Source organism: Pteropus alecto, unplaced genomic scaffold (assembly GCF_000325575.1).
Source record: "Pteropus alecto unplaced genomic scaffold, ASM32557v1 scaffold7, whole genome shotgun sequence".
NCBI classification, from domain to species: Eukaryota; Metazoa; Chordata; class Mammalia; order Chiroptera; family Pteropodidae; genus Pteropus; species Pteropus alecto.
The window spans coordinates 53,626,387-53,637,438 of record NW_006494614.1 but is presented as its reverse complement, the minus strand read 5'-3'; the positions used below and the strand labels follow the sequence as shown (position 1 = coordinate 53,637,438).

Here is an 11,052-nt window from a genome sequence, read left to right as displayed (position 1 = left end):
GCTTGATTTATCTGATCTTCAGTTTCTGTATGTGTATAGAAATGAGACTTAGGGTATAATATACATTTTATGGGTTGTTCTTAAGATTAAATTAGTTACCATATAGCAAAAACAAAGCCAGTTGCTTGGGTATAGTAAATACCCAGTGAGTGACAATTTGTGTGTGTTTTAATAATATTAAACATCAATCATCCAGTTGTGAAACTGAGTATGTCCTATTTGTCAGGGCAGGAGTGGCACATTTGATAACACTGTGTCTCATCTCTTTACTTGTGTCTTAGCAGCCATTCATGTGCTGTAGCGTGATAATAGCAAAGTCTTTGTTTGTGTAGTTGGTAGGGTTATTTTTCCAAACAGCCTAGAGAGAAGTTACCACTTCAGAGTTATCACCAGCTTCCCCAGGGCTTAATTTCAGAGGTGTTAGAGTTGAGAACAGGGACTCATTTTATCTACTTAATATCTTGCATAAAAAAAAAAGAAAACGAAGGTGTGAGAATCGGTTTCATGTACCAATGAAAAGAAAAGATTATTACCAGTTTCATCTCCAAAAAGGAAAAACTGTACTTGCTGTTTGATGAAGACAGAACAAGTACCCTCACTGAGCTCAGCATCATCAAAGTGCTTCAAACAATGCCAAGTCTTAATGGGGGCTGAATTTAATAAAATTCCACAGTCAGCTTTTATCAAGGCCACTGTGAAGGAGATCTCTGCAGAAATGATCCAGAAAGTGTGTGTGTGTGTTTAAATGTTGGAAGAAATGAACCTGCTGAATGAACAATATACAACAGTTATTTGTAGATTAGAAAGCACTATGCAAATTGTCATCACTAATATTATAATAGTAATATTTAGAATTTGTTTTATTTGTTATCTGTTTCCTAGTCTGTAGATATACAATGGTCTGAATTCTTTGGCATGGCCAACTGTTAGAAAATCATTAAAATAATGCTCCAATACATTAAGAAGTTTGAGAAAAGATCTACTGTATTTGTTTAATGCCCTGATTTTTTTAAAAAAAAAGTTATTTTCAATCAGAGTTTTTGTCTTGAATAGGAAATATTTTTTCTTACTTTTACTAATAATCATTTAAAAATAATGCCAAGATTAAAACAAAACAACAGACACTCCTGCATAGTGGGTCCTTATTGTTACTATGTTAAATTTAACTTCTTATGTCTTCATGTTATTACTGTATTTATTCACATACTTTTCATTCTGCCACTTTCACTTTACCAGTACAATTTATCCATTCATTCAAAAGATAATTCCTGAGCACCTGCTTTATGTACTAGATAGACCTTGAAGACACACTAGTAAGCACTGTCACTGGTCTTAGACATGAAACAAGTAATCACCCAATAGTATAAAATCAAGCCATTAGGTGCTATGAAGGATCGGAATGTGCTGCAGTGAGAACATGTAGTAGACAATTTGACCCAGTCAGGAAGACCTTTTCTGCAGAATGCAAAATACACATGGACTTAGAGTCTAAACACCTTGTGCCTTTTGATAAATTGATTCACAGTCTCGTGCTCCTTACTGTAAAATAGGAAGATTAATGTTTATCTCACATGCTCGATATGTGGATTAAATGTACAACAAGAATAACCTGCTACTGCCCTCACTCTCCTGCAGTCCATTCTCTATTTATAGTCAGAATGGTGATGTTTTAAAAAAGACATCCAGTCTACGGCCATGCTACCCTGAACAAACCCAATCCCATCTGATCTTGGAAGCTAAGCAGGGTCAGGCCTGGTTAGTACTTGGATGGGAGACCACCTAGGAAGACCAGGAGCTGTAGGTGTAAAAAATAAAAACATAAAGGATTGTAAAATGACAAAGTCATTGCAATCTGTGAAGTCAACCAAAAGTTGCTTGGCCTGAAAAAAAAAAAAAAATGAAAGAAAAAGATATCCAGTTATCCTGTATCTCTGCTCATAGCTATCTCTGCTCATAGCCCCTTGGTACCTTTCTCTCAATCTCAGGAAAAATTTAAAATCTTTCTAGTGGCCCATGAGGCCCCAAATGAATTAGTCCTTTCTCATCTCTCCTACCCCTCACTTAATTCTCTCCCTTGTACAACCATTTATAGTCACAGCAACTTTTTTTTTTTTACTATTATTTTAATATCAGCAAGCTGAGCTGGTTCCACCCAATGGCCCTTATTTATTCTGTAGTTGTTCTTCTCTCTCTGGAATGCTCCCTCCAAATATTCACATGACTCACTGTCTCATTTATTTTAGGCCTTTTGCTGAAATGTTTGAATCTGCTCAAAACTACTTTTTCTGATCCCTTTATCGATATTATCTCCTCCTGCTCCCATTTCCTACTCTGGTTCTCTTCTCTTTTACCTACTTTGAGTTTTCTTCATAGTACTTATTGATAATGTTAATTGTTATAAGAAAACCATGATAATATTTACTACTCATATTTATTATTTGCCAGACTCTCTTCTAAAATCTTTATACCTGTTAACTCAATTAATACTCTATATAACCCAAAGAGATAGATAATTACTATTAACCACATTTTACAGATAGAATAAGGCAGAGCAGTTAGGTAATTTACCAAGATCACAAAGTCATAGCCAAGTGATTAAGTAAGGATACAGGATCTGGATTCCAAAAGTCATGCTCTTGACAATTATGCTCTGTTTTCTCTCAGCTTGGGAGTGTGCCATATACTTTTATCCCTCCTCGTTTATTTTGTTTTGTTTTGTTTTGTTTTTTGCTGATACATCATAAACACCATGACAGGGACTGAGTTGGTAGGACCTAGAATAATGCCTCACATTCATTCAGTGGATGCTCAGTAAATGTTTATGAATGAAGAGCAGCCCCTGAAAGGGCATAATGCAATGCCTAGCAAAAGCTAGTCTTTATTATGTACATTTATGGTAATTATATTTTCCTGCTTTAGAAATTCACATGGGGATAAATAAATAAATAGAAATTGACACATGGAGATGGAAGTAACTGTCCCTAGAAAAATTATTGAGTCCGAAACATCTGTCTCAGGTGCCATTACCCTTCTATTTTAATGTCCTTACCTTCTGCTTTTGCCTCTACTACCAGGTCTTCAGTGTCCTGTACTCTCTTCTGTCCCCATTATATTCTTTTTGAAAATGATCTGAACACTTTCGCCTGTGGTATAGACAACTGAGTGGTGACTTAGTACTACCTCAGTGCAACATGATTCTAACTGATCTCATTCAGAAATAATATTCAATAATTATTTATCAAACACTAACTTATGTTTGGGACAATATGAAAGATGCTGGGAATATAGAGTGAAAGTCATGTTCTTCCCCTTCAGGGCACCCTAACTAACTCTTCTAATCATCCCCCACAATGATTTTCATAAAATGCTACATTTGCTTCATTGTATGGCTTCAAGAAAATGACCCTTTGTGATATTTTTTCTGTTTCTTTATCCTTCTCCTTTCATGCTCCAATTATACTAGTAAGCCTCTAATGTTACTACTGCAGGGGATGCCTTTTGCGCTTTCACACAGCCTCTTCTCTCCCTTACTGTGCTCCTGCATCATCTGGTTCACTTGCTTGCCCTTCAAATCTTAGCTCAACTGTCACCACTCCCAAGAAGGTTTGCAGATTAAACTTCTCTGTTGCCAGAATACCCTGTTCATACTTGTATCATCTTTTATCATCCTATTTGCTAGCACTGAAGCAGGGCCTATGCGCTTATCACTTAAATCGTTATTCTGAGAGCCAGTTTCTAACATGGGTTTTCTCTCCACATACCAAGCAATATTGGACATCAGCAGGGGCTGAGAATTCAGCTCAATTCTGACTATCTACCTGGAGATAGAATCAGATTCCGTGGGGAAAGTGTTCATGATTGCTTTTCATTTTAGACATCAGTTGCAAGTCCAAGTTGTTACCTGTATTTCTGACCAATTGGGTTCAATTAATTTATTAGAATAGCTCACAGAACTCAAGAAAACCCATTTATTCATGAGATTATTGATTTATTAAAAAGGATATTAAAGGATATGAATCAACAGCCAGATAATGAAATAGTTACATAGAGTGAGATCTCAAAGGAAAGAGCTTCTACCTTGTGGAGTGTGGGACCCAGCATCGTAATGTGTGGAAGCCTTCTAGTACCCCAACACGGAAGCTCTCCAAAAAGAACCAATGAGCTGTCTTTTTGGGTTTTTATAGAGGTTTCATTTTGTGCTTATAATTGACAAAATCTTTGGGCATCGACAATTGATTCAACCTTAAGCCCCTCTCCCCTCCCTGGAAATCAGAAGGTAGAACTGAAAGTTCTTTTTGGCAGCCAGCCTCCACTCTTGGGTGGGATCCAAAAGTCACCCCATTAACATAAAATAGACATCATTGTTGCTCTCATAATTTTGGAAATCCCAAGGTATTTGGGAGCTGTGAGCCAGGAACTAAGCCTGAAGACCAAACATTTGAGAAATGTTTTTGCCATCTATATGACCAAATATTGTATATTTCTATAAATCACAATATCACATCACTCATTTCCATAAAACATTAGCTTGCACAGGGCAGAATTCATACTTGCTATATAATAGATGCTGCAAAATTTTTGTTAAAAAGAGGAAAAGAAATTAAACCTCATTTGAATCAAATTAATATAGGAAAACTAATTGTATATTCACCAGGTTCAGTTAAGTTGATGGGAGTAGAACTTTTCAGAGTCCAGAAACTTTCCAGCTGATGGTAGGTGCTACTGGCTCCTGGGGATGACTGTGGGTTGCAGGGGTGGGTGACATGACAGCAGGTGGTAAATTTGGGGACTGACAGTTCTATCTAAGGTTTGGAACTCAATTTTCTGCTCCTGGTCTTTTAAATACAACACTTCTAAAGTGTCAGTGAGAGCAATTTTACACAGTTTATTTACTTTAATAAGAAGTATTTTTTTTTCGTTGTTCCATCAAATAGCATTTTTCTCATCTTGAAAACAAAGTTATTCTGCAAGGTAGAAAAAGTGCATTTTCTTCTCAACATTAGGGAAATATATAGACAAACATAGGAGGAGAGAAGGAGATCAATATACAAGCAAGTATGATTTCAGTTTAAATTTACTAATGCAAATTTATTGCTTAAAAACTATAAATAGTCTAATATACCTTTATAATCTGCATTCTTAATAAACATTTATTAAATATCTATAATGTATTAGGTACTTGATTTTAATGAAAAGACAGCTATTTAAATCTTCTACCTTAATACATTTTTTTCTACTTGGGCTTTTATTTGATGTTACATTTTTTTACTCATATATTAAATAAGAAAATATTTATATTTAAATACTTTATTGAGGAGTTAGAATAATGATCGAATCAGACTTTTATTAGTTCAAACATACATTGGGAACTTACACTGTGCTAAATGCTGACAGTATAGTAGTAAACAAGCTGGATACAGCCTTTGACCTCCCAGAAGTTATATTTGTGCATTTAATTGGTTACCATTGTGATATGCTACAAAGGAGAAGTGCAATGAGTGCTAGGGGATCTTATATCAGGGATGTCTGACCTATGAGGGAGGTTGGGAAAGACTTAACAGAAGTTAAGTATGAGAGCTAAAGGATTAGTGGGATTTGGTTAGGTAAACTGAATGATAAAGTTATGGAAGAAAAGCTGTTACAGAGGGATCAGCCTTTGCAAGCTCTCTGAGGTAGGAAGGAATATGGCCAGAGCGGCAGGAAAGCAGGGAGCCAAGAAGAGAGGAGAAAAACAAAGAAACATATCATACTCAACTCTGAAGGCTACATTAAGGATTTGAGATTTTATTCAAAGAGCAATATTTGCCATTTGAAAATTATTAAGCAGATTGTGTTTCTTAAAACTATAGCTGCTGTGTGGAGATTGGTTTGGAAGAAAAGTAAACTCCATGATCTATAGAGAAAGAAATATGGCCCATAGAAGAAGAAACCTTTAATTTTGATTAGAAGCTGTTGATACTGGCCAAGAAATGGAAACAGCAAGTTTCTATCTTTCTCCCGCCCTCAGATTTCTAGTTTATGCAGCTGGGGGACTATTGGTGCTGTTCTCTGAGAGAAGAAACACTGGGGAAATCAAGTTTAGGGAGAAAAAAATGTGAATTGAGTTTGGATATTTGAAGTGTGAGATATCCCTAAGGCTATATTGCTAAATAAATCCTAAAACTATCCATTGAATTTAAGTACCATAGAAATCTTCAAAAGCCTTCAAGAAGTGGTAGAAACCAGTTTGGAGTTAATTGAGAAGCAAGTGTGAGGTGACAAAATAGAAAGAGTGGAGACAATTGTTTTTGAGAAGTTTGGTTGTAAATAAAAGGAGGGAAACATAGGGATAGTAGGAGAAAGAATAATTTTTAAAGATGGGACTGAGATTTAGCAAATTTAAATGCCTGTGAAAAATATCTAGTATAATGAGAGAACTCGAATGTTCTGAAGGGAGAAGGAACGATGTGTGTTATGAGGAAGAGTATAGGATCCAGGGTATAGGAGAAAGGAGTAAAACTATTCTGTATTTTCTCTTTAGTCATCCCTGAAATAAAAATGTGTTTCGATCACCTACTATTTTCCAGTCATTCTTACAAATCCTTTACCTTTTTCTTTCATAAAGTTCCACACAATATCTTTTGATATATAGTTCCCAGGTGCAATATTACCCCTTCCCAGCATTTCAGAGAGTATCTGAAGTACTATTATTTTAAGACATTAAAAATATCTTACTGCCTTGGTCTAGCTGCTGCCTATGCCAATGAGGTGAGCCGGCAGATTCGTATACTACAAAATGGCTACTGCTTCACTTGCACCCTAAATCCCCCACAGGGAACATTCCTGTAGCTCACTCTAGCCAAAAATATACAAGAAATGGGATTCTGGGAAATGTAGTTCAATCTAGCGAAGTTGATATATTACTAAGCCACTAAAACAACTCCATTATTTCACTTGGTTTTAGTATGTGATTTATTTTCCTGTCATTTCCTCCTTTACACGTAAAGTCACTTGAGTACTATATGCCATACATTTTGCCAACTGCTTTACTTCTATCACCTCATTTAATCTTCACAGTTACCCTGTGGGGTGTGTATATTATTATTCCTATTAATAGACTAGGAAACTTCCTGTCTTTCCTAAGGTCATAGAGCTAGAAGATGGCAGAGTTCTAATTAATATCAAGGACTTCTAGTTTGGTGCTTTTTAAACCAAACTAGAAAAACATATGTACTTCTAGTTTGGTGCTTTTTAAACCACCCAAGAAAAACATATGTACTTCATCCCATAGAAAAATACAGGTCTTTCTTTGGTTTGGTGGAATGCCCACTTCCATCTTTCTCAGATTGCATTACCTTATTTGTTTAAAAAGATTCTGTGAATCAATATGTCTTTCCAAAGGTAAAGTTTACAGGAGGATGTTATGAGACTTAGGCACAAAAATGTGTACTACCTGCCTCGAGCAATTTGTTTGATAAAACTTTATCTGAGTTCAGCAATTCTAATATTTCAGCCCTAAACACTTTCTGCTCAAGAGCTGTCATTATTGAGAACTATGACTATGTTTTAATTACTCTATGAATTTATATGTGGATCACACTGTGTTCATTCTATTCCTCCCCCATCGTAACAATCTGATCTAATTGCTGTTTCAACCTAAATCTGCTGAGACAAGGCCCTTTTATGTCTGTATCTCATGCCAAGAATCACCACTTTCCTAGGATTACTGGCAAATTAATATTTCTGCTGACTACTAATTTATCAAAATTGTAAGTCTTTTAGAAGGATAGTAAAGGAACAAATACTGATGAGTACCTACTGTGGTCCAGAAACTCTATTAAAATATATCAATAAATCAAATGTTGTTATATTTATTACAGTCCCATGAAGTACATACCATTAACCTTTTTAAGTTTAAAAAAAAATATTCAGAGAAGTTAGTTACTTTGCCATAGTAGCTGAGTTACATGCATTATTTGTTTATGTGCATATATTTTATGAATGTATGTATACTCCTCTTATTCGAGAAGTGTTTGAAATTGTTTTATAAATCTGAACATAACAAAGTAAAATGTAAATAAAATTAAGAGAAATAAGCAGAAATTTGATAAAATATGGATTTAAAATAGATGATGTCATTGATGGCATTGTATGTAAGAATATATGCCATGGGGGTCTTCTATATTTGCTAAAAGTAAATAAAAAACTTGACTATGGGTCTTTTAGCAGACAATGAAAAGGGAAAAAGTGATAATGGTTTTTATTTACAAGGACTTAAGATTTGAAACAAACTTTTTCCTTTTCCTGGAAAAACATATTTTTTTTCTGGAACCGAAAGCAGAGAGGTATTTATTGTTGGTCCTCACAAAAAGAACTCTATATAATGGAGTGTACAGAGCTCTCGAAAATATCTTTATAATAGACATAATAATAGAATTTCTAGGGCTTAAAAAAATAAAATCCTTTAATAGATGTAAATGGGCTGATACCAAAGCCTGACTCTCTAAAAGCAATGTCTTGTATAGAGAAGGAAGTAGGATGGGAACAAGAAAACATTGAATTAGTCCAAATATATTGCTCACTGATGGCCTTGATTAGCTTGTAGACTGTTTGTTTGTTTGTTTGTTTTTTAAGAGAATCTAGAAGACCAGATAAAAAGAAAATTATTCAAGAAATATTCCATAAATACTATTTTGTTTAATCAAATTTTGATAAGTATGAAATGGAACTAAATGAGAAAATATACCTGCAGTACAGGTATTTTGTATGGGTGTTAAAAGCAGAGCCATATTCTATAGGGATCAACCAAACTAGGGATAATTATACTAGGGAACATTTGCCAAGTAATTACTCTATGCTTGACTCTGGATTAAGTGTTTTACATGCATCATCTTGTTCAGTCCTCTCCAGTCTCTTAGGAGGGCTTAGGAACCCTATCTTGACAAGGGCCTGAATGGAAGACCACTCCATCTCTGCATGGAGGTTGGCTGAAGGAGCATCTGTGGTCAGGAGAAAGTTCTCAGTAAGTCCTCCTAAGTGCACTCTCCCACATAGATATGAGTGAGTAAGGCCTCGAGTTTCTACACTGTAGAGCAGTGGTTTTTAACCCATTTTGTGACACATACCCCTTTGCATATCTGATGAAAGCAATGGAGCCCATCCCTGAAAAGATGCAAATGCACACAGACATTTTCCATGTAATTTCAAGAGATTTAAGAAGCCCCTGGAACACACCCAAGAACCTCTTTAAGTTAGAAAACTTACAGCATGATCCTGGTAATTTTAGACTGTTTATTTTTAAAGTCTGAATAACCAAAAATCTATCTTAGCTATATACATATATATTTAAATAAAAACATATATTTAAAGAAAATATATATTATATTAAAGTAAAGCATTCACAGAATGTAAAGTTACTTTAATAAAGCAACTACCTGGTATGCCCATTGAGATAAAATAATGGGGAAATTCATATCTGGTTAAATAAACGAGAAGACATTTGAATGGCGAGGGATCTCTGCCAAAGGTGTCTACATTGGCATATATTTATTAATATGAATACATTCTTCTACAGCAATTACATAATAGGGCCTTTTGTCAGAATTCATTTAGATAAAACCAAATTAACTACCTATGTGGGATATATATATTTATGGTCAGCATAGGGTGGGCCAAGTTAGAACTGCTATGCATGATTGTGCAGGTTGCACGATACACCTCAGCTTCACACCTAAAGGGGTATTACAATATAGATATCATAAATTTTTATATTTCTTATGACAGCTTTTTAGCAGCACGTTCTTTTTCTAATGTTATATATGTATTCAGATAATTTTCCAAAGACTGAAATTAAAATATAAAAGAAAGTGTGCCTTATTAAAATTTCGCAAGAAAATCCTTTATGGTAAGTAATGCCCCTGAACCTTACATATCTAGAACTTTATCTGGTCATTAAAGTTTGAATCAAAAAGAAGGAGACTTATAATACATCCTGTTTCATACACCACCCTCTTGGAAATTATTTCCAGATCCATCAGTATTTTGTCTCCAATATCTTGATGCTGGCTTTATTAATAAAGTGAATATTCTGTTTATATATTAGTAACTTGAGGTTTAGTGTGAGCTCATGCATTTAGCTCATACCAGACAAGGAATGGTTAAAGGAATTTGGGTCGGCCAACCTGGACAAGAAAAACTAGGAGGAAATTTAATCAAGGAGCTTCTCCCAAGAACTTTTTTTCCATATATATTAATTTCCTAGGCCTGCCATAACAAAATATCACAAACTAGGTGGCTTAAGCAATAGTAATTTATTATTTCATAGTTCTGAAGGCTAAAAGTTCAAGATCAAGGTGTCCTCAGGGTATTTCTTCCAAGGGCTGTGAGGGAGAATCTGTTCTATCTTCCTCTCCAAGCTTATGGTGATTTGCTGGCAATCTTTGTCATTTCTTGGCTTATAGATAAATCACTTCAACCGCTTGTCTTTATCTTTACGTAGCATCATTCCTGGGTATATGTCTGTCTTTGTGTCTAAATTTTTCCTTGTCATAAAAATGCCAGTCATATTGTCTTAGGGCCCCTATTAATCATTTAATCTCAACTTGACTTCTTTACAAATAGACACTATTTCCTATTTCTAAACAAGGCCACATTCTAAAGTACCAGGAGTTAGGACTTCAACATGTCTGTTTTTAGGGAACACAATTTAACTTATAACACCATGTGTGCCTTAAAAATGGGAAATACTCGTTATTCTCATTATTAGACTACCTCTTGAAGCCTCACTACATACTTAAGCATATTAAAGATTTTGAGAATTTTTTATTAAATCTGAGTTAGCTTTATCCCAGCATTCTCTAAATCTCACTCTCCCCAGCATATCTATGAACAGTGTCTGATGGAAGAAAAACACAGACATGGAAGAGAGAAAGTGTAGGATTTAGAATGAGGGATGGGATAAAATTCCAATTCTATAATTTCTAGCTGTTTGATCTTTGGCAAATTACTTAACCTCTTTGAGCTTCAGTTTCTCACTAAATGGATGTAATTATTTTCACATTAAATAGATGTAAT

At 34.9% G+C, this 11,052-nt stretch overlaps 1 non-coding gene across 1 annotated transcript; it reads left to right on the top strand.

Annotated features, from left to right (window-relative positions):
• The first annotated feature begins 1,685 nt into the window (after nt 1–1,685).
• On the top strand, nt 1,686–1,804 carry LOC112474774. The gene has a single exon (XR_003044538.1). It is a non-coding gene; the product is annotated as a 5S ribosomal RNA (ribosomal RNA).
• The last annotated feature ends 9,248 nt before the right edge of the window (nt 1,805–11,052 follow it).